General features: G+C 37.4%; 1 protein-coding gene across 4 annotated transcripts in view; it reads right to left on the reverse strand.

The window, feature by feature from the left end:
- The window catches only part of CNTN1 (contactin 1), a 337786-nt gene that overhangs the window by 241915 nt on the left and 71092 nt on the right, over positions 1-24779 (reverse strand). For 3 of the 4 annotated variants that reach the window (XM_069094830.1, XM_069094832.1, XM_069094833.1), the window contains exon 2: positions 4161-4213. The exons of the other annotated variant lie outside the window; for it this stretch is intronic. The gene's annotated coding sequence lies outside the window, so the exon portion shown is untranslated. The remainder of the gene's footprint in view (positions 1-4160; positions 4214-24779) is intronic. 4 annotated transcript variants of the gene reach the window in all.

Here is a 24779-nt window from a genome sequence, read left to right on the forward strand (position 1 = left end):
TCCAGATTCATTCCCTTTCTCCCTCATCACCCACCCTTACTGGAAAGATAAGCAGTTCAGTATAGGTTGTACATGTGTAGCTTACGCAAAACATTAATATAGTTGATATATTGTAAAAGACTGACTATATTTCCCTCCTATCCCACCTCCCACTAGTTCTAATCTCTACTTTGATCCCATCCCTTTTCAAAAGTGGGTGCTTCCAACTTCCCTCCCCCCCAACCTCTCCTCCATTCCATCATCCCCCCTCTCATCCCCTTCCCCCTACTCTCCTGTAGGGTGAGATACCCTATTTAGTGTGTATTTCATTCCCTCCCTGAGCCAAATTCAATGAGAATAAGGTTGACCCATTCCCTTTAGCCTTCCTATTCTTCCCCTCCATTGTAACCATTTTCCCTTGCCTCTTCTATATGAGATAGATTACCCCATTCTGTCTCTCCCCATCTCCTCTCATTATATTCCTCTCACCTCTTAATATCACCTTTTAAGTATCATCCTTTCCTATTAAATTGGTCCTGTGCCCTCTATCTATGTCTACCTGTAAACATATATACACACATTCACATGTGTATTCATATGCCCTGTATACCTTCCAATATATATATGTATATATTCCCTTCAACTATTTTCATACTGAGAAAAGTTCCATCAGTTACAATTATCATTTTTCAATGTAGGAATGTAAATAGTTCAACTTTGATAAGTTCCTTATGATTTCTTTTCCCTCTTTACCTTCTCATGCCTCTCTTGCTTCTTGTATCTGAATGTCAAATTTTCTATTCAACTCTGGTTTTTTCAGCAGGAATGCTTGAAAGTCCTCTATTCCACTGAAACATGATACTCAGTTTTGCTGAGTAGGTGATTCTTGGTTTTAATCCCAGCTCCTTTGACCTCTGGAATATCATATTCCAAGCCCTTTGATCCCTCAGTGTAGAAGCTGCCAGATCCTGAGTTATCCTGATTGTGTTTCCACAATATTCAAATTGTTTCTTCCTGGGTGCTTGTAATATTCTCTCCTTGATCTGGGAATTTTGGAACCTGGCTGCAATATTCCTAGGAGTTTTCTTTTTGGGACCTTTTTTAGCAGGTGATTTGGATTCTTTCAAGCTTTATTTTGCCTTCTGGTTCTAAAACATCAGGGCAGTTTTCCTTGAGAATTTCTTGGAAGATGATTTCTAGTTTCTTTCTTTGATCATGGCTTTCAGGTAGTCCAATAATTTTTAAATTATCTCTCCTGGATCTATTTTCCAGGTCAGTGGTTTTTTCCAATGAGATATTTCACATTGCCTTCTATTCTTTCATTTGTTTGGATCTGTTTAACAGCATCTTGATTTCTCATAAAGTCAATCATCTTCCATTTGCTCCAATCTAATTGTGAAGCGATGATTCTCCTCAGTGAGCTTTTGAGATTCTTTTTCCATCTGGCAAATTTGGCTTTTTAAGGCATTCTTCTCTTCATTGCCTTTTTGACCTTCTTTTGTCATTTGAGTTAGTCTGTTTTTTAAGGTATTATTTTCCTCAGTCAAGTTGTTGGCTTTCATTTCATAATTTTCTTGCATTGTTCTCATTTCTCTTCCGAATTTTTCCTCCACTTCTCTTATTTGCTTCTTAAGGTCCTTTATGGCCTATAACCAACTCATATTTTCCTTTGATGTTTTTGGTGCAGGAGTTCTGACTTCACTGTCTTCTTCCTGTTCCATGCTTTGATCCTTTTTGTCCCCAAAATAGGAGCCTAATGTTGGGTTCTTCTGTTTGCTTTGTTTCCTTTGCCTGGGCATGTTGACACTCAATTACTTGACTTTGGGGCTTTTTGCCACAATAGGACTCTGCCACCAGACAGGGGAGCTTCCATCCCAAATGCTGAGGTTTTCTCAGCTGCTGGAGGTATTAGTTGGGAGCCCTTGCTGAAGCCTCCACAAGCTCTGGCAAGCTAGACACACACCCCAGGACCTCCACCCTAGAACACAATCCAGATCCAAGCAGGTTAAAGCAAGGGCAATTACCCCTCATACTGGTCGCTTAGTCCCCCTACACCCTGCAGGCCAGGAGCTGAAGCTGCTACGTGGCAGCGGCAGCTGCACCGCAGCCCTCAGTGGCTTCTCACCTTGGGGGGCAAAATCCAACATACTCCCAACTACTGAGTCCCAAAGTCCATACTGCACTGACCTCTCACTTTGTCCTTTTCATCTATGTGTTGATAAATCTGGAAACGACCACAGCTGCTGGTGATATGGAGTCTCTCCAGCCGGCGGCTGGTCAGGTCCTCCCTGGGGCTAAAACCTCAGCATGGATCTGGGCTCAGATCCCAGAGCACTGTGCTGGATGATTCCTGCCAGCCTCCTGGACTGTCCTCAGCAGGTGGTTAGCTTCTCTGTGTCATTTTGTGGGTTCTATAGCTCTATAGTTTGTTTAGAGTTCCATTTTACATGAATTGGGGAAGGTGGAAGCCAGGAGCAGAGCAGAGGACTTCTACTCCGCCATCTTGACTCCGACCTAAGAGGTCTTTTTCATCTTGACTTGAGGCTGGCTCCCAAATTCCATGGTCCCTCTTCCATGGGTCCAGCTCCTGCCTGAATCTATCAAATCATCACCTGGATTCACAGGTAGGCAGCTCTCAACTCCTCAGCCAGCTCCTGTTTCATATTGAAGTTCATAGTGTCCAGTCCACCTCAAATCCTTCACAGTTTCTGTCTCTGTTAAGACAAAGCTTAACTGAGCCAAAACAACATTCATGCACTTTGCTAGTACCATCATCAATTCACTATCTACCTGTGAAATCAACACAGACCCAAAAACAAGGTCCAAGAGGTCAACACAAATCATCAGTAAAGTCCCAGTACCTCTGAAACCCTCATCCAGGACTTCTATAAACAGACAACAAGAAAATCCTCTTTCAAGACTTTCAGTAAGGTCCCAAGGGCTTCTGTACAAAGTATTACAAACACAAATCAACACAAACAGAACAGACAAAGAGAGTGCCAGGTCTCCACAATCATTCCCCTTCTCAGTTTTATTCTTTCCCAGCTTGGGCTTCTCCTTATACATGGTCATTAAGCTCCTCCCTCTTCCACCCCTTCTTATTGCATCAGCAATTTCCTCCCACTGTGTGTTTCATGAGTCCTCTGTCTTTTTTTTTCTTTTTGGAGGGGGGAAGTGAGGGCAATTGGGGTTAAGTGACTTGCCCAAGGTCACATGGCTAGCAAATGTTAAGTGTCTGAGGTCAGATTTGAACTCAGGTCCTCCTGACTCCAGGGTTGATGCTCTATTCACTCTGCCACCTAGCCACCCACAAGTCCTCTTTTGTAACAAAAATTTGATATAATCATGGGGAAGAAATTTCAACTGAAACAAGTTGCTAAATAATTAAATAGCTGAAACAAGGTGCTAAGTATTTCTCTGCTTGCCATTACACAATGCTGGAAATCTCCTCAGAATACTGTCTATAATATGAAATATCATAGTGAGCAATTTAGTTTTTTTGTGTTTAGCTAAAAATAGACCATTCTCCAACCTCATCCATTTTGCTGGAGGTTTTGGTGTTATGAATAAATCATCTAGGTCTTTCTAAAAGCTATGCTCTTCCAATCTGTGAAGTGTCCACAGCATAGGTAGCAATGTAAAGATGTCCATGTGTAAGAATCAAAAATTAAGTAGAGTTCTGCCCAGGGACTGACTTGGGGTCACGCTTCAAGTGAGAAATCTAACTGTTCTGCCTGAAAATTTTCCTGGGTCCCTTGCAACACATAAGGCGCCATAAAATTACCCAGTGGACTCCTGCAGCATCTCAGAAAATCCAAATGGAGGTTCACATTCATCCTCCTCATTAAGATAAGTTGCCTAGTTTAAAAAGAAACAAATTCAGAAAGGCCCTAAAGATATGTAAGGGTTCCCAAATTTAAGCACCTGAAACCAGTAACTCAGTTTCTAGGCTATCAGGCAAATTTTATCTATGCGCATGTCAGAAAGGCTCTCTAGACTCATGCCACAATCAAGCAAGCATTGTAGGTCTGCTTAAAAGCTTTGTTTGTTTTTTAAGAAATAAAGAACATGGATGAGCTCCCATGATCTGCTGTAGGCAAATTGCAAAAAAAAAAAAAATTCACACTGCTGATACTTTCATACTCAAAATGTGTGTGGTAACAAAAGATACTAGTACTTACACATTCAGAGAAGTGATCTCAAGGAATTGGTGTGATTCATAAAGGAAACAAGACTGAAAAAAAAAAAGACAATACAATTACAGTATGTATGTAGATAGATAAATTACACTTCTGTTATATTTTAAAATGTAGAGTGGTATAGTAATAAGAAAAGAAACATGACACAAAACAAGAGATGTGGATTGAAATTTTACCTAACACCCTTAATACTTGTATTTTACTCAGCACATACTGACAGAAACTTAGATAAGCTAAACTAACAGTAGTAATAACTACTATCATATTCCCCTAGTTAAAACTTAAACATTTAACATCAAGTAGTTTGCATAAATGCTGAATAGTCATTGTTACATTTAGCTCTTACACTGTCTTCCTTATCTTCTGAATAGCCAGGTCAAGACTTAGCCTCATATTCTAGCCAGTGGTCCTCTCCAAGAGTGCTAGAGTTGCTGGGGATTACTCTTTTGATAGGAACATGGTTTTATGTTTCCCCAAGACAGGAATTAGTTTTCCCTAAAAGGCAACCAAGTTGTTCCTGGGACTTAACTGGCCCTTGCTTCCCTTGACATAGGTTCCTGGTCACTTACAACCATCGAAATCCAAACTCACATGGAATCAAAGCCCCTCCAACTAGGTGAATTTCTGAAGATTACATGAATTATCATACCCTGCTGACCAGACAAATTTCTATATAGAAATAAGGGCCTGAGGTATTGAGAGAAGTTAGTTGTCCCTTATAATATATCCTTTGCTCCTGGCAACAGCAAAACTGTCACAGTTTTGATTGCATGTAAGGAAAGTGCTTTTATTAGAAAGATTGTGAAACAAGTGGCACATTTTGCAACTGGTTCTAAACAACTAACCATATGAAGAATGGCAGGTTCTTTGACCAGTCATGCTGCATGTGGACATGAATTTGGTGGAACCAATTCTACGTAGGAACTGAGTTAAGGTGAGTTGACTCCACCCCAAAACCAAAGTTGTATTAAAGGAAATTATGCCCCTGAAGTTAGGGAAAATGTATGTACTTTGTTCCTACTACACCTTTGAAGTAAATATTCTTTTGTATAAGCCAATCAATGTTAAGTGGTTAAATGGAACTGGGGTACTAGTTATAGGCCCATAACAGAAGAGGAGAATGCCATATAAAGGGATTTTTGCCTATGGAAGTAGGGAAGAGATCATACAGAAAGCTCAAGGTTTCCAGGAACCCTGATATGTAGCAGTCTGGTTCCAGGACAGTGAGCCACGATAGTCACAGGACATAGATACTATCGATTCAAAATTAAGCCAACCACTCAGGAAGTCAAGAATGATTTATTAAGCACCCATTATGTGGTTTATTGTAATATTATTTTAATAAATTACTATGTGATTTGTTTATTAAGCACCTACTATGTGGCTAAGTACTGGCGATATAAAGAAAGGTAAAAGAGTCTCTACCCTTGAGGAGCTTTCAATCTAAGGAGGAAACAACAAGCAAACGGATACATATACATATATGTATATATACATGCAAGCTATGTACAGTATAAATAGCAAATAAGTAACAAAAGGCACTAAAATTAAGAGGTTTTGGGAAAGGCACTAGGTGGCACAGGGTATAGAGTGCTGGGCCTGGAGTCGGTAAGACCCAAGTTCAAATCTGATTTCAGATACTTACTTGTATAATCCTGGGCAAGTCTTTTAACCTTTATTTCCCTCATTTTCTTCATCTATAAAACAGGGATAACAATAGCACCTACCTCTCATGATTGTTGTGAGGATAAAATAAAATAGTACTTGGAAATTGCTTAGCAGAATGCCTGACGCATAGTAAGCACTACAAAAATATTAGCTATTATTATTTTGGGGGCAGCTAGGTGGTACAGTAAGTAGAGTGCCAGCCCTGGGGTCAGAAGAACACGTTTTCAAATCTGGTATAGCTGTGTGAACCTGGGTAAGTCACTTAAGCTTATTTGCCTCAGTTTCCTCATATGCAAAAAAAAGAGAAGGAAATGGCAAATCATTTCAGTATCTTTGCCAAGAAAACCCCAAATGAGGTCACAATGAGTCAGACAAAACAGCTGACAAAACAACAACAAATTATCGTCATCATCATCATTAGAAGGTAGAATTTTAACTGGAACTTGAAGGAAGCCAGGAAAGTCAGGGATCTAAGATGTCCCCTTTTACAAGAATGGTGGATAGCCAAAAATATGCCCAGAGACCAGAGATTGGAACAAAACGGCCAGTGTTGTTGGATCTAAACATATGCAGAAGGAGGAGGGTATAAGGTGTAAAAAGGTAGGGAAGCTAAGTTATGAAGGCTTTGAAAGCCAAATAGAGAATTTTGTGTTTGATCCTGGAAGGGGTATGGAGTCACCTGAATAAGTTTATTCCTCATTCTTGGAGAGTTCTGCACCCTAACTATGTCTTTTAGCTTCACTGACTTTCCTCAAGAATTCCAACTTAAACTCAACCTTTGCAGGAAACCTTTCCTGGCTCTATTCTGCTTCTCCCCCATTCCAGGGACTACTCCTCTGAGATTACCTTTCATCTCTACCTACTTACTTACATACTGTCTTCACCTTGAAAAAAGAAACTATTTTTCTCTTTCTCTGTATCCCCAGACTTAGCAAAATATCTAGCCAAAGTAAGTGCTTGTTGTCTAAGATGACTTATTATCTCAGTTTTTCAATACTAGATAGGGGAATCATGTGATCCTTTTAAGTCAGTCCCTTTCTATGCATCACTATTGCCACAGGGAGTTATGGAGTGGAAATTTTGTGCTATTTCCTATTATTATAAAAAGTTATACTCATGGTCAGATAAAATAAGTTTCATTTTTATGTTTCAGCATGGTCATATAAGATGCTTATTACTATCCTGACTAAAACAGTAATCATCAAAAGAGATTTGGGAGAACCTTCAACATGTCTAACCAAATGACTCCAATACTAAGACCTGATGAGGAGATGGTCAGATAGAACTATAGGGTTTATAAATGTATCATTAGGTATTAGTCCATTTGTTGTCTTTAAATTCCTAACTGGACACACATTTGTAAGTTTCATTAGGAAACTACAGTTATGTTTGGAAGGAAGTAAAACTAATTAATCACCATTTCTTTTTTACCTCATGATATCTTCCTACCATTTCCAACGATTCAATAATTTCATTAGACAATAGTGGAGTTAGATGTACAATTAGAGAGTAGAAGGGTTATTGTTAGAAGAAGCAATTGTCTTCATATTATTCATGTAACACAAGCCACCAGTCTGTGAGTGTTGCCGGGTTATACTCATAGTCAATGGAAAGAAAAGGTTATACATTCCTCTTTGACCAAACTCAAACCCAGACAGGGCATTAACTCTAGATTAACAGTGTCACAGTTTACAGAGGAATCCAAAAGAACACTAATTAAAAGGTGACCTTTATTATACATAGAATCAACTGCCTTTGTGTTTTTGTTCTTTTTCTGCAGTAATGAGAGCTAAAATGGAACTAAAATAAAGAAGAATAATTATAATTACAGTCTAGAGAGCTTCTTCTCACTGATATTTTTCAAGTATCTACCTTTGAAGATAAATATATTAATGGAAGAGATAGTATTTCTATTACCAAGAAATGTTTTTAGTGGAGGAGTTACAACACAGCAGGCCAGTGTAAAAAAAATTTTTTTTAAGCAATCAGGGTTAAGTAACTTGCTCAAGGTTACACAGCCAGTTATTTCTGGGTGTGGTGCTAAGTATCTGAGCCCGGATTCCATCCCAGGTCATCCCAACTCTGGGGCCGGTGCTCTTACTCGCTGTGCTACCTGGCCGCCCCTGGTGTAAATTTTTTAAAGCATTTTTCAAGTGTTTTAAAAATGTTTTCATTAATCTCATCTTAGAATTACTTTCAGGTGGTTTCTAATGAAAGTTTGCACAGGTCCATTGGCCCTTGGCATGTTGAGCTATAAGTTGGAAGAGTAGTTGCTAAAGGCAGTCAAATTTTTGTTCCTTTTCCCTTGCAGAATATCCTTTCTATACATTACTATCTTTTCCCCCTTTTTCTATAGTAAATAAAAATCATCTCCTCCCTCTATTGTCCACATTCCTAAGAATTGTTTTATTTGGAGGAGAAATAGATATTCATTTGCCTTTTGATGGCTCATAATAAACTCACCAAATGTCTTCCAGTTTCTATCAAAATCAACAATCCCTTTGCCAAACCAAGAAAAAGCCCTCCTACAGATACTTCAGTTCTGTGTAAATAAATTTGTTGACTTCCTTTTACAAAATCTCTTTTCTTTTTTTATTTTTATACTTCAGCAATATAATCATCAGAAGAATTAACACTTATAAAGGGGAAAACATGAGAATTTTTGAATGAATGAATAAATGAAAAAGCATTGATTAAATGCTAATTATATGCAAAGTACTGTGGATATCAAAAGAAATATAAGAAAGTCCCTGCTCGTATCCTAATAGAGACTGACAACACAGATATGTGGTTTCAGGTGCAGAATGGAAATGTTCATCTATAGTTGTAAAGTAGAAGGTAATGAATCTTCTGTAGCATCATTTCCATTGATAATATTATATCTATTTCAAGTGATGAGCTATCTAACATTTCAGTGGTGTTAGAATGAGAACTTTCTTTTCTGGGTCTTCAGAAGTTGTGACTTCTGAGGCAGAATGGATTACAGCAGGCAGAAGTCAGGTTGCGTCTTAATAAGGGCTGGTTCCTTAGATGATGGAGCAGGGTTACTGTGGCATTGCAGTCCTTAGTGTTCTACAGGGGTAGCACTTCTTGGGCTCACCCATAATTGGTAGCTGGTCAGTTGGTGATGGTTGCTTGTCCCTTTATCCACAAGTCTTGCTCCACAGATTACGGATGGTAGCCTGTCAGATTAGAAGCAAGGTTGGTAGTCTTGGGGGAGCTGCTAATCTTAGGGCTTTAGGGAGCAGGATTCTAAGGCTACAGTTAGTATTACTGGTTGTAGGGATGGTGGTTACCTTTCCCACTAAGGTTGCTCCCCCTGAGCAATGTGGGGGATGGGTAATTGGGAAAGGGAATAGAATACAGTACTCATTCCTAAAGCTCTTGAATTTACTTGTCCAACTGGACATTCAATTTTAGATTTTCCAGAAAATAACCAAAAGTTGACAGACAAAAAAATTCCCAACTGATCAATTTCTCTTAGAAGTAATAATAGCAAAACAAAGTACAAAGATAGAATCAAATCTTTTAAATATTTCTCTTAATATCTGAATTGGTAAATGTTGTAATTTTATTTCTTTTGAAATCATTTCAGTATCAGTAGGGCTACCCCATTATTCATTCGTTTTGCTACTTGTCATTATTAAATGCTTTGAAATTTTTGTTTTACTTTTATGATTCTATCCATAAGAAAGAATTATCTATAAATTGCTCCACCAGCATTTGATGACATTTAACAATCTCTTTTTACTGGTTATACCTATCTTTCTCATACTATACTTCTTTAATGAGTTTCCATTTTGCCAAATTAGTAAACTGCTATGTTGCTTAGTCTGTAGTTCCTTTTAAATAATAAAAGATTGAGAATATGTGACACTTTTAGTAAAACATTAAAATAATTTCAATTCCAGAAATGAAATTAGGCCTGTAACTCATTCCTTTTGCATACATGCCAAGGTAACAGATTACTTTTCTAGTTCGAAAATTAGGGCATGCTACCATCACACATTTTTATTACCCAGCTGAAGACAAGCTCAGTGGGGGATTTTATCTTCAAACTGCAAGTTTCCTAGCAACTCTCGTTAAGCCAGTGTGGTTTTTTAAAAAATATATAAATCACTTGTATCTGTTGGGAATGCTTAAAAACATTTCTTTCATCCCATGAATAAACAATGAGAATTAGGTTAGAAAGCAGCTGCAAAAGGGGAAAAAAGAAATCTAATTCAATGCTTATTAGAATTCTCTCCTTCATTTCAGAATAGTACTGTGTTTGTGCCTTTAAGTTTTGGGGAAATGTGAATCTTCATCTCTCAGTAACAGTAATACATATCAGTTGTAAAGTATTGGGACTAGTGAGGGACAAGTATCTTAACTATAAAGAAGCTTTAGTTTCTAAAAGCTGAAAATTACTATCAACTATATATAAAACAGGCTTTTGGTTAATAATAAGGCACTTTTGACAATACATGAAGTACATTTTGAGGGTACTACCTTCTGTGTTAACTGCCAAGCTAAACCAAAGATTAAAGCATGCCACCAATAGGATTGTAAAGGAAATAAAATGAAAACTGAATACTGCATACATTTAAAGTAAAGAAGGAATAATATAACTTATAACCAAAGATTATTAGACTATTGTAAGCAGTCACAATTTGAAGGATATAAAGTTAAAAGCTTTTGATACTAAAGTGGTATGTACTGTGCTGAAGGTTTCTTTATTTCCTTCAAAGAGGAGCTCCAAATTCCAGGCAATCCATTGACAGAATCTTCCCAGGGGATCCAGAGGGAACAGATGGACCCGAGTGGTTTTCTGAATCAAAGCCGATAGAAGAAAGTATTAGTCATGCCCTTCTGCAGTCTGGGCTGATGTATTTGTTATAATGGATCTGCCTCGGTAAGATTTAAGCAAAGATCATGGTGAAGAATCCTAAGAAATTTATATTTGTGTGTAAAAAAAAAAAAATACGATTTCTCCTTTGAGGAAGGCTTGTGAAGCTTGAATACCTCAACTACATACAAAAACACCAGCAAAGACAACTTGTTATAGTACGTACACCGTTTTGTCACAAAATATTCACCTGCATAAGACCCCAAAGAAATCCAGGAAGCATCTGGGTTTTTCTGGCTGATGATCATAATAAGCCCTTTCTCTAAAACCGAAAGAATTACTAAAATAAAGAAATTAGATTTCTACCATGTCCTCAGGCTAGAATGTGACAAAGCTCAGAGGCAAGACTGTATGGCAATCAATGAGGAGAGGCTTCTGCCATCTCTAATCTAGCTTTATATGTAGCTCATAAGCAGTTGAAAAGAATGCCATAACACTCTAAAGAGAGTACTGTACAACCCAACACAGCCAATAGCGGAAAGTGTTGGAAGATTTTACCTTCTCATCAAGGAGTGGTATTACAGAAACCAGTGGATGGACTGTCCAACAGAGATGCCAAATCCTGAAAAAAAATCTCAGTGGTCAGCCTAGCTGCCTGGCCCAGAAGCAGCAACCAAGTAGCATGCAAAAAGCCTGGTCCAGTCCCAGGGCCCAGGAACTGGCCAAGACCAAAGCAACTTGCCCAGCACTTTCTGGCAGCAGCTTCTCAAGGGCAGAGGAACCTTTCCTGCTTAGTCCAGCAGCAGCCCAGTGGCTAAGTTACCTCTACAGCTCAGCAAAGAAGCAGCCATTCCCAGCACCTGAAGAATCTGCCCAGTCATGCCTGGCATTGGATTAACTCTTCCAGCAAAAGCACGGTAGTTTGAGGAGCAAAGCCTGTTGGTGGAGTTGTGAACTGATCTAAGCATTCTGGAGCTATGCCCAAAGGGCTATAAAACTGTGTATACCCTTTGATCCAGCAATACCACTACTAGGTATATATCCCAAAGACATAAAAAAGTGGAGGAGAGTATTTCTACAAAAATATCTATAGAAGCTCTTTTTGTGGTGGCTAAGAATTGGAAATCAAGGGGATGCCCATAAACCGGGGAATGGCTGAACAAGTCCTGGTACATGATTGTAATGGAATACTATTATGCTATAAGAAGTGACAAACAGGATGATTTGAGGAAAACCTGAAAAGACTTACATGAACTGATGCAAAGTGAAATGAAAATAACCAGGAGAACATTGTATACAAAAGCAGCAATACTGTACAATAATCAATTGTGAATGGCTTAGCTATTCTCTGTAATACAATGATCCAAGACAATCTCAAAGTACTCATGATGAAAAATGCTATCTTTAATACAGACTGAAGCATTCTATTTTTTCCTCTCTCCCTTTCTTTCTTCTTTAAGTCTTCTTGTACAAAATTACTAATATGGAAATGTTTTACATAATTGTACACGTATAACCTATAGCAGATCGCTTACCATCTCAGGAAGGGGGAAGGGAAGAGCTAGAATCTGAAACGCAAATTTTTTTTTAATGGTTAAAAAATTTTACATGTAATTGAGGAAAAATAAACTATTATTAAAATAAATAAATGATCAAATTACTAACAATTAGGAAATGAAAGTTTCCTTTGAAACTTCATTTGAAACGACTTTGAGGCTTCATTTCACAACTGCCGGACTGGAAAAAGATGACAAAAGAGCAAAATGACAAATTCTGGAAGGGCCATGGAAAAAACCAGATGGATTAATACTCTGTTGGTAGTGTGTACTAGTCCAGTTTAAACAACCTGGAACCATATCCAAAACTTTATTCTCTTTGACTTAGCAATACCACTACTGAGCCTATATCCCAAGGATATCAAAGAAAAAGGAAAGGCATACGAACATAAAAATATTTATAGCAAGTCTTTTTGTAGTGGAAAAAAACTAGAAACCAAAAGGATGCTTAATTACTGGGGAATGGCTAAACAAAGTATGGCACAGGAATGTAGTAGAATATTGTTACACCATAAGAAATGACAAAAATGGTGGCTTCAGAGAAAATTGTGAAGACATAACTATGAACCAATGCAGATTGTGGTAAGCAGAACTAGAAGAACAATTTATTCAACAATAAAATCATAAAGTAAAAATCTTTGAAAAATTTGAAAACTCTAATCAATTCAACAACCAGCCACAATTACAAAGGGAAGATGAAAAAGCATGCTACCTACAACAGAATGCTGATGAACTAAAGATGCAGAACAACATGTAGATTTTTGGAGATGGCCAATTCAGAAATTTGCTTTGCTTGACTATGCTTTACTTAACTATTAATAATTGCTATGAAGGTTTTCTTTTTCTTTTTTTTTCTACTAGGTAATTGGGAAAGCAAATAATGCTTGTTAATTTTTTTTTTAAAGAGAGGCTTTCTTTCTTACAAGTATAAGTAACACAGAACATCTTGGTTAAGCAATAAAAGCAGATTATTAATTCAATTGTTCAATAAAATAGAAGTTCTCTATAAGTACTAAACAAATAGTAAGATGAATAATATAGATGAACTTTTAAAATGCAACCTTATTTTTAAATTGGAGATTGCCAGTATCCTACTAAAAGGGGTAGAAAGGTGTGTAGTATTTGTGTTCTCTTGTGTTTGGCAGCTTTCAATGAAGAATGCACCCTACTGCAAAGAAATTGATTACTACTGATCAGTTCATGTGGAAAAGTTATATAAATACAAAATATGATTTGTTGTAAAGCCATGTATTGTATGAAAACAACTTCTCAATATTATTCATTTCTAGTGAATGAATGTAACAAAACAATCTTTATATTAGAGCATGATCAAAAGGACACTATTTGCAAATTCAGTCCATATATTGGCCTGTTTCTATTTTTTCCACAACTAGAAGCTGAAACTAGTAATCTGACTATCTCTTACCTATGTCTGGTGTTAGTGTTATGGAAGATTTGGGTGAGACAATTTGAATGGCTCAACAGTTTGATAATATATTCTTGAAAAATAACTTTAGAAATACTGTATTAGTCAAGTCATTCCCCAATTGATAAATGGTCAAAGGATATGAACAGGAAGTTTTGAGAAGAAGGAATTAAAGATATCTATAAGCATATGAAAAAATGCTGTAAATCACTGTTGACTAGAGAAATGCAAATCAAAACAACTCTGAACTACCACATCTCACCAGTCAGATTGTCTAAAATGACAAAACAGGAAGTATGGAGAAAATGTGGAAAAATTGGAACACTAATGCATTGTTGGTGAAGTTGTGAACTGATTCAACCATTCTGGAGAGAAATCTGGAACTATGCCCAAAGGGCTATAAATAATTGCATACCCTTTGACCCAGCAATACCACTTCTAGGGTTGTATCCCAAAGAGATCATAGAAGTGGGTGGAAGACCCTTATGTACAAAAATATTTATAGCAGTTCTTTTTGTTGTGGAAAAGAACTGGAAATTAAGGGGATGCTCAGCAATTGGGAAATGGATAAAGAAGTTGTGGTATATGAATGTAATGGAATCCTATTGTGCTATAAGAAATGAGGAGCAGACGGACTTCATATTTACCTAGAGAGGCTTATACAAACTAATGCTGAGTCAGAAGAGCAGAACCAGGAGAAATTTGTACACAATTACAGACACATTGTATTGTGATGACTAACTTTAATAGATTGGGTTTCTCTCAGCAATGCAAGGTTATAAGACAACTCCAAAAGACTCATGATGGAAAGGGATATCCACATCCAGAGAAAGAACAACAGATTCTGAATGCAGATTGAAGCAAACTATTTGCTCTCTCTCTTTTTTGTTTTGTTTTTGTTTCCTCTTTACTATTGTACATTCCATCAGTCATAATGTCTACTGTGAAAGTATTTACAGATCCTGTACTTGATTGTATGCCACCATGGGGGGGAGGGGAGAGAGAAGGAGGGGAAAAAAATTTGAAACTCAAGGAATTGTAGAACTGAATCTTGTAAACTAAAAGTAAACAAAAAAATTAATAACGACAAAAAAAAGAAGCCAGAGGAATAATCTCAACTATTCTGACTCCTTAGCAATATTTAAATCCTCTTCCATGGTCTAATTGGAAATCCTTTGAATGTATTTTAACACATAATCTGATTTAATTTACCTATAGATTTTTTTTATGAAGTTTTGTTTCTTTGGGGGATGTATGAGATTATAACTCTCTTTAATTTTTTTCAACTTTTGTGACATTGAAAGAATTATGGGTTTATCTTCTCTTTATGGTATAAGAGGAATGCACAAGATTACATCATGTAAAGGAATTATTTCTCTGTCACTCTCATGTAATTGTGCTTGTAAGGAACCTTATGATTGTTTAGGTTTTATTCTGCGGCCTGAACCTATTCTTGAGCATAATAATAAAACCTAGGTTTTTACCTCCATAAAAAAAAAAGAAATACTGTATTAGGGGTAAATAAGTATTATATTAATCAAATAATAAGCATTTATTAATAGATATTGTAATAGATATTGGGTATACAAAGATATAATTAAAATACTTTCTACTTTAAGAGAATTATAATTTATTGTAGGAGAAAAAGTACATGTTAAACAAATACAAAACAATACAAAGCAGATATAAGGTAGCCTTGAAACAGAAGGCACTTACAAGGGAAAGCAACTAAGATAGGTCTCATGCAGAAGGTGGTGCTAGAGCAGAATCTTTATGGAAGACAGATTCCAAAAGGTGGAAAAAAGAATGAATTATCTTCTAGCCATAGGAGACAGTCACCATAAAGACATGGAGACGAGAGAATGTATGTCCTGTGTGAGACACCACTTTGACTGGATCATAAAGTGTGAAGAGATAAATAATGTATAATAAGTTTTGAAAGATAGGATGGGGCCAGGTAGTGATGATCTTTAAATATCAGAGTTTCTATTTGATCCCAAAGATGATGGGGAACCATTGGATATTGTCCAACTTGGGCTTTAGCAATATGGTGTCAGGGAACTACAAACTGTTAATATAAAGATCTACTTTAACTTATTTTGAGGAAGGGGAATTGCCATGGTACAGTGGACTGAACAGATCATTTGTAGGCAGGAGCCCTAATTTGGAGTCCTCTGTTTGACATTAACTATATGACTCCAGGCAAATGACTTGATGTATCTGGGCCTCAGTTTTTCTTCTATAAAATCAGAAATACTTGCACACTTCATGGTATTGTTATACAAAAAGTATTATAATTTTTAAGGCACTGTGTATATGTAAGTTTTTATTAGGTAAAGTCTTAGAATAAAATAACTTAGCATATAAGAAGGGAGAAAGCACAAAATCTATAACACACCATGAATCAGTTACCATAAATCAGAACTTTATGTGCTTTAAGCAATCATTCCTAATCTTTACAAAGTCTGAAGTACCATGATTTCATAACTTGTATAATTTACATCCTCCCTATGAAATTAAAAAAGTATTCATTTTTCAATTCAGAATTTCACAATAGCCCTAGAATTATGGGAAATATACTATAATACCACAAGAAAACAATGGAAAAAAAAACTTATAAAATGAAGGCTTTAGAATCTTTACAAACAAGGTTGTGTCTGAAAGCCAATGAAAACAACTGAAATAGCAAAAAAAAAAATAAAGAAAAGAGGTGGAGCCAAGATAGAGGAGTAAAAACAGGAGCTTGCTTGACCTTGCACCCCAACCAACTCCAAGACCTGTAAAAAATGACTAAACAAATTTTTCAGCTACAGAAGACACAAAATAACCAAGTGAAACAAATGTCCTGCTGAAGGCAGCCTAATAAGCTGACCACAGTGGTGATTCTCAAAACCTCTCACCAGAGGACAGGGGTCTGTCAGAACTAAGTAAGAAACAAATGCAGGGCCTGTGGCAGCAGTAGCAGCTACTCCTGGGGCTATCAGCCCAAAGTCTCAATGTCTGAAAGTCACCTACTTGAACTTCCAGGAGTCTAGATGGTGGAGTAAACAATAGGTGCTCTCATCCCACCCCCCTTATTGACTTTGAAAAACCCAGAGAAAAAAATCCTAAAATAGTGGAAACAGCAAGAAGCTAGGGAGATCAACAGGAAGGGTTTGGTTGTGGCTGTGCTGTGGCTCAAGGGGACCACTGCAAAACAGAAGGCATCCCAGCAGGAGATCTTGGCTCCCCAGGAGGATGGATCCAGAAAATGCCAACAACAGAACGCCAGATGTGCCATCACACAACCAGAGCTCTCGCCCAGGGGCCGGGTGATAGAGACTTGAAGCAGCCAGACCAATCCTCCCACACACCACATACTGTGAGCTTCAATGTAAGCCCAGCAAAGCACAGAAAGTCCTGGCCCTGGTCCATTTTCAGCACACACCAGCCAGCTCCAACTCAGGACCAAGTAAGCTATAGCATTATATAGCCTGTAACTGACAGAACCAGAGGCCACAGCACACAAAGCCAGTAATCAGGCCCTGAGTTCCCAGCACAAGAAGTGTGGGTCAAAGCTCTCTATAACCCAGAAGCAGAGATCCACTTAATTAGTCAAGAAACAGGCAATCACAATTTGCCAAAAAAAAAAAAAAATTGGAAAAACAAAGACAATAGAATCCTATTATGGAGACTGGGAAGAACAAATCTCACATTCAGATGAGAACAGAATGGATACTATATCCACATCTGAAACTTCAAAAGGAAACATGAACTGATCTCAAGCCCAAAAAGCATTCTTGGAAGAGCTCAAGAAGGATTTCAAAAGCTAAATTAGAGCGGTAGAAGACCGATTATTTTAAAAATGCAACTGGAAAAATGGAAAAAAGATTTCACAGAGGAGAACAACTCCTTAAAAATTACAAATGGATAAATGGAAAAGGAGGTACAAAGCTTAACTGGAGAAAATAAATCCTTAAAAGCAAAATTTGGTTAAATGGAAAAGGAGATACAAAAACTTAGGACAACAATTCATTAAAAATTAGAATTAGACAAGTTGAAGCTAATGACCCTATGAGACATCAAGAATCAGTCAAACAAAATCTAAAGAAAGAAAAAATACAAAATGTAAAATATCTCATTAGAAAAACAACTGACCTGGAAAATAGATCCAGGAGAGATAATCTACCATGAAAAATGAAGGGAAAAAAAGAGCCTGGACAGTATCTTCCAAGAAATCATCAAGAAAAACTTCCATGAGATCCTAGAACCAGAGGATAAAATAGTCATCAAAAGAATCCACTGTTCACCTACTGAAAGAGGTCCCAAATTGAAAACACCAAAGAATATTGTACACAAATTCCAGAATTATAAGGTGAAGAAGAAAATACTGCAAGCAGCCAGAAAGAAACAATTCAAATATTGCAGAAATTCACTCAGGATCACAGGGATATTGCAGTTTCTACATTAAAAGATCAGAGGAAATGGAATATGATATATCATAAGGCAAAGGAGACTGGGCTACAACCAAAGATCATATTGGTCTACAACCCAATAAAACTGAGGTAAGGAGATAAACATTCAATGAAATAAGGGGCTTCCAGACCTTCTTGATGAAAAGGTTAGAGCTCAAGGGAAAATCTGATCTTCAAATACAAGACTCAAGAGAGACATAAAAAGATAAACAGGGAAACACACACAGACACACACACACACACACACATCTCGTAATTCAATAAAAACAAACTGTTTACCTCTCTATATGAGAGGATGATACCTGTTAATCTTGAGAATTGTATCATTATTATGACATTTAAAATGGATATACATAGACAGAGGGTGTGGTTATAAATTAACTGATGTGATGTTAAAAAACCTAATTAAGCAGTGCAAAGGGATTATAATATGAAAAGAGGAAAGGAGGAAGCAGAAAAGGATAAATTATATCACATGAAGAGGCACAAAAACATATTATAGTGGAAAGAAGGGAGGGAGATGAGTATTGTATGAGCTTTATTCTCATCAGTTTTGGTTCAAAGAGGGAATAATATACTCAGTTAAGTATAAGAATCTAATGTGAAGAAACACAAAAACTTATTATAGTAGAGGGAAAGCAGGGAGGGAGAAGAGCATTGCTTGAGAATTAATCTCATCAGATTTGGTACAAGAAGGGAATACCATACTTTTTCAAGTATAGGAATCGAACATGCCTTACAGGCAGAAGGAGAGTAAAAGGAAAAGGAAAGGAAGAGGGGTAAGAAGGGAGGGAAAAGTAGTAAGAGAAAAGGGTAATAAAAAGGAGGGGTGCTGATAGGGAGGGAATATAGAAGGAGGCAGTGGTCAAAAGCAAAACTCTTTTGAGGAGGGAAAGGGAGAAATAAAAGCATAAATGGGGAGAGAGGGAAAAATAGGATAGAGAGAAAGACCCATATAGTAATTATAACTGTAAGTGTGAATGGGAAGAACTCTCCCATAAAACAGAGGCAGATACCAGAGTGGATTAAAAACCATAATCCTATAATATGCTATTTACAAGAAACACATTTGAAACAGGGGGATAAGCACAGGGTAAAGGTAAAAGGCTAGAGTAGAATATATTATGCTTTAGCTAAAGTAAAAAAAGGAGTAGCAATCCTAATCTCAGACAAAGCAAAAGCAAAAATAAAATCTAATCAAAAGAGATAGGAAGGAAACTATATCCTGCTCAAAGGCACCATTGAGAATGAAGCAATATCATTACTAAACATATATGCACCAAGAAGCATAGCAGCCAAATTCTTAGAGGAGAAGTTAAGGGAGTTTCAAGAAGAAATATACAGCAAAACTATACTAGTGGGGGTCCTCAACCTATCCCTCTCAAAATTTGATAAATCTAACCTCAAAATAAACAAAAAGAAGTCAGGAGGTGAATAAAATTTTAGAGACAGTCGATATTATAGACCTCTGAAGAAAACTGAATGGGAAAAAAGGAATATACCTTCTTCTCAGTGGTACATGGCACATACATAAAAATGGACCAAGTACTAGGGCATAAAAGCCTCAAAATCCAGTGCAGAAAAGCAGAAATATTAAATGCATCTTTTTCAGATCATGATGCAATAAAAATTATATGTAATAAAATGTCATGGATAGACTAAAGACTACTTGGAAACTAAATAACCTAATCCTAAAGAAAGAGTGGGTCAAACAATGAATCACAGAAACAACCAATAACTTCATTCAATAGAATGACAATAATGATAAAACATACCAAAACTTATGACATGCAGAGAAAGTAGTTCTTAGGTGAAGCTTTATATCTCTGAATTCTTACATGAATAAAAAAGGAGATCAATGGCTTGGGCATGAAACTGAAAAGACTAGAAAAAGAAAAAATTGAAAATCCCCAATTAAATAACAAATTAGAAATACTGAAAACCAAAAGAGAAATTTATAAAATTGAAATTAAGAAAACATTTATAAATAAAACTAAGTGCTGATTTTATGAAAAAATTAATAAACAAATAAATTAATAAATTTATTCAATATGACTAAAGAAAAGAAAGAAGAAGAACAAATTACCAGTATCAAAAACAAAAAGGGGAGGGAGGGTCAGAACCAAGATGGTGGAGTAAAAGCAGAAACATGCTTGAGCTCATCCCCACTTACCTCTAATACCTGTAAAAAATGACTGAAAAAAATTTTAGAGTTATACAACCCACAGAATAACAGAGTTAAATACATCTCCAGTTGAAGACAGCCTGGCAAGCTGAAAGGAAGGGTCTACCACACCAGACTGGGAATGGAGCACAGACCTTCGTGGGCCATACCAGTACAGACCAGTGGCACAGAACTGACCAAAACAGATGGCAGGGGACTGAATCACTGGCAGCTGTGGTGGCTTCCAGACTTCTTAAACCACAAACACCAAAGAGAATGTAAAAGGTCAGTAGGAAAACCCTGTTGTACTTGGGTGAGAAAAGAGAAGGGTTCAGTCCCTGCATCCAGGGTGGCACAGGTGGAAGCTGCAGTGGCAGCAACAGCAGTAGCAGCTGCTTCAGAGGTCCAAGTCCACAGATGGTGGGGGGATCAAGGGGTTGATCAGAGGGCAATTGCAGGATTCTCTTTTTTTTGGCACTAAGGCAGGATTCTCTTTCTTTGCCCTGCTTAGATCTAGGCTGCAGTCTTATGTGGCAGTCCTGGGGTAAGGAGGAGCACTGATGTGGCAGAGCTTATGGCAACTGTAAAGGAGTCCTCCTCACAGTTCTGAGACAGGTGTCTAAAAGGAGTTCTGACAACAACTGTACAAAACCCCAGAAATTTGGGAGACAACACTCTCCACTCTGGAAGCAGAGTTCTACCAGGGCAAAGAGCTCAAAAGTCGAGTAATTGGCTAGGAAAACAAGTAAACAGAGAGGAAAAGAAAGCAGACTATAGAATCTTTCTTTGGTGACAAATAAGATCAAAACAGAACCAGAAGACAAAGTTAAAGCCCCTGCATCAAAAGCCTCCAAGAAAAATATGAATTGGTCACAAGCCATAGAGGAGCTCAAAAAGGATTTTGAAAAGCAAGTAAGAGGAGCAGAGGAGGGCTGTGAGCTCTTCCACCCAGCATGCACTTGCCTCCCCACTGCCTCCAGGTGCAGTACAACCTCCTCTCTCTCTTAATGGTTTAAACTTGCCACTCCAAAGTTCACCATGGTTGATGCTGCTTTTGTTGTTGACAATGGTCCTGGAATGTACAAAGTCAGCTTTGCAGGAGACAATGCCCTTTGGGCTGTCTTCCCTTCCATTGCTGGGTGCTGGAGACATCAGTGTATGATGGTGGGTATGGGCCAGAAAGACAGCTATGTGGGGGATGAGGCCAAGAGCAAGAGAGGTATTCTGACCCTTAAGTACCCCATTGAACATGGTACTGTCACCAACTGGAATGACATGGAGAAGATCTGGCATCATACTCTCTGTTCCTGGGGAGACAAATCTTAACAAAGCCACAATATACATTGCCAGTGTCCTCATCAATTCACTTTCTGCCTGCATAACACTCTCAGGACCCCAGTAAATATCAGCAAGACCCTCTTCCAGGATTTCAGTAAATATACAATGAAAAAATCCTTCTTCAGGGTTTCTGAACCAACATCAAGGTTCCAAGGCCTCTGCAACAACAGCACTGTCCTTCACCAGCAGACAAATCTGGCAAAACAGACAGAAAAAATATCAGCACCACAGTCATGACTCCTCAGTTCTTGGCAGCTCTGGGTGGCAGCTCTCAAAAGTTCTGGGTAGCTCCAACTGGCCCTCAGCTGTCTTTCTCAGCAACTCTAGCCCAGGCAATTCTCCTCTCTCTCTGCCTCCATGACACTGCTCCCCAAAAGTTCCTCTGGCCTCTTCTTCTTGGGCCTGTCTCTAAATCCACCATACCAGCTCCTCCCAGTTCAGCCCTCTCTCTTCACATCAACAAGTCCATCCCACAAATAGGATTTATAAGCTCGGGGTTTCAACACTCAACCTGAAAACCAAGCCAATAGAGGGGGATCTTTAAATTCCATTACCATTACACCAAGAGAGGACACTCAGGCAAGGAGATAGAGAGGCTTATGAGTAAATATTGATCTTGTATTTGTTTGTGGGAAGGCTGAAGGATGTTATGGCCCTCAGTGTTACTATGGCTTCCGAAAATTTTTGGTACTATGATGGAATAAGCTTACTGGTTTTGGGATTCGGTTTCCTGGTTTCTAAATAAATGCTTCAGTTCTATCCTCTCTCTGGAGAGTTTGGTATATTTTGCAATCAAACGTCATGTGATACTTATAGTCACAGTCTTTATCATGATCATGGGTGACATAAATATTGCATTGGCACTAGACTATCTAAAACTATCAGCAAGTATTATATGTAATGGGAATAAGCTAGAAGCATTTCCAATAATATCGACGGTGAAATAAGGATGTCCACTATCATCCCTCTTATTCAATTTGGTACTAGAAATTTTAGCTGTAGAAATAAAAAGCTGTAGGATATAAAATAAACCCACATAAATCCATGGAATTCCTAAATATTTCTAACAAAGACTAACAGCAAGAAATAGAAAGAGAAATTCCATTTAATATTACTGTAGACACTATAAAATATTTGGAGGGGGTGACAAGGTGGTACAGTGACTAGAGCACTGGCCCTGGGGTCAGGAGGACCTGAGTTCAAATCCAGTCTCAGACACTTGACACAATGACTAGCTGTGTGAGCTTGGGCAAGTCACTTAACCCCAATTGCCCTTCAAAAATCAAAACAAAAAAAATAAAATAAAATATTTGGGAGTCTACCTGCCAAAATAAACCCAGGAACTAAATGAACACAATTACAAAACACTTTTCACACAAATAAAGTCAGATCTAAACAATTGGAAAAACATCATTTGCTCATGGTTACATCGATTTAATATAATAAAAATGACAATTTTGCCTAATTAATTTGCTTATTTACTGCCACACCAATCAAACCATCAAAAAAGTATTTTATAGAGCTAGAAAAAATAATAGCAAAATTCATCTAAAAGAACAAAATGTCCAGAATTATCAAAGTGAATTAATGAAAAGAAATGCAAGGGAAAGTGGCCTAGTCACACCACATTTTAAACTATATAATAAAGCAACAGTCATTAAAACCACTTGGTACTGGATGAGGAAGAGAGTTGGGGATCAGTGGAATAGATTAGGTACATAAGACACAGTAGTCAATGACAATAGTAATCTACTATTTGACAAACCCAAAGACTCCAGTTTCTGCGATAAGAACTCACTATTACACAAAAATTGCTGGGAAAGCTGGAAAATAGTATGGAAGAAACTGGGCAGAGACCAATATCTTACACCATATACCAAAATAAAGTCAAGATGGGTTCAAGATTTAGATATAAAGGTTGACACTGTAAGTAATCTTGGAGACCAAGGAAGTTTACCTGTCAGATTTATGGAGAATGGAAGAATTTATGACCAAACAAGAGTTAAAGAGCATTTTAAAATGCAAAATAGATCATTTTGATTACATTAAATTAAAAAGGTTTTGTACAAACAAAGCCAATGCAAATAAGATTAGGAGGGAAACAGAAAATTGGGAAAGAACTTTTATAACTTGTTTGTCTGATAAAGACCTTATTTCTAAAATATATAGAAAACAAAGTCAAATCTATAAGAATACAAGTCATTCCCCAATAGATAAATGGTCAAGGGATATGAACAGGAAGTTTTCAGAGGAAGAAATTAAAGATATCTACAGTCATATGAAAAAGTGCTCTAAATCACTATTGATTAGAGAAATACAAATCAAAACAACTCTGAGGTACCACATATCACCAGGCAGATTGGCTAAGTTGACAAAACAGGAAAATGACAAATGCTGGAAAGGATGTGGAAAAAATGGAACACTAATGCATTGTTGGTGGAGTTGTGAACTTGTCCAACCATTCTGGAGAGCAATATGCAACCATGTCCACAGGGCTTTAAATAAGTGCATATCCTTTGATCCAGCAATACCACTTCTAGGGTTATATCCCAAAAAGTTCAGAGAAGTGGGAGGAGGATCCATATGTACAAAAAATATTTATAGCGGCTCTTTTTGTGGTGGCAAAGAATTGGAAATCAAAGGGATGACCTTCGATAGGGGAATGGCAAAACAAGTTGTGGTATATGATTGTAATGGAATATTATTGTGCTAAAAGAAATGAAGAATAGATGGACTTCATAATAACCTGGAGAGACTTATATAAACTGATGCTGAGTGAGGGGAATAGAACCAGGATAACATTGTACGGAATTATAGACACATTGTATCTGTGATGACTAACTTTGACAGACTGGGCTCTTCTTGGCAATGTAAGGTTATAAGACAACTCCAAAAGACTCATGTTGGAAAAGATTATTCACATCCAGAGAAAGAATTATGGAGTCTGAATGCAAATTGAAGAAAAGTACTTGCTCTCTCTTTTTTTGTTGCTTTGTTTTGTTTCTTCTTTCTCATTTTTCATTCCATTAGTTTTAATTCTTGTTTACAACTTGATTAATGTTTAATGTGAAGGTGTATGTAGAACCTATATTGGATTGCATGCAGCCTTGGGGGGGGGGAGGGAGAGAGAGGAAAACGAGGGGAGAGGAAAGGGAGGGAAGAGAAAA

Source organism: Petaurus breviceps, unplaced genomic scaffold (genome assembly GCF_028583685.1).
Source record: "Petaurus breviceps papuanus isolate PSGF00001 unplaced genomic scaffold, PetGlider_PUasm1.0 221, whole genome shotgun sequence".
Lineage (NCBI taxonomy): Eukaryota > Metazoa > Chordata > Mammalia > Diprotodontia > Petauridae > Petaurus > Petaurus breviceps.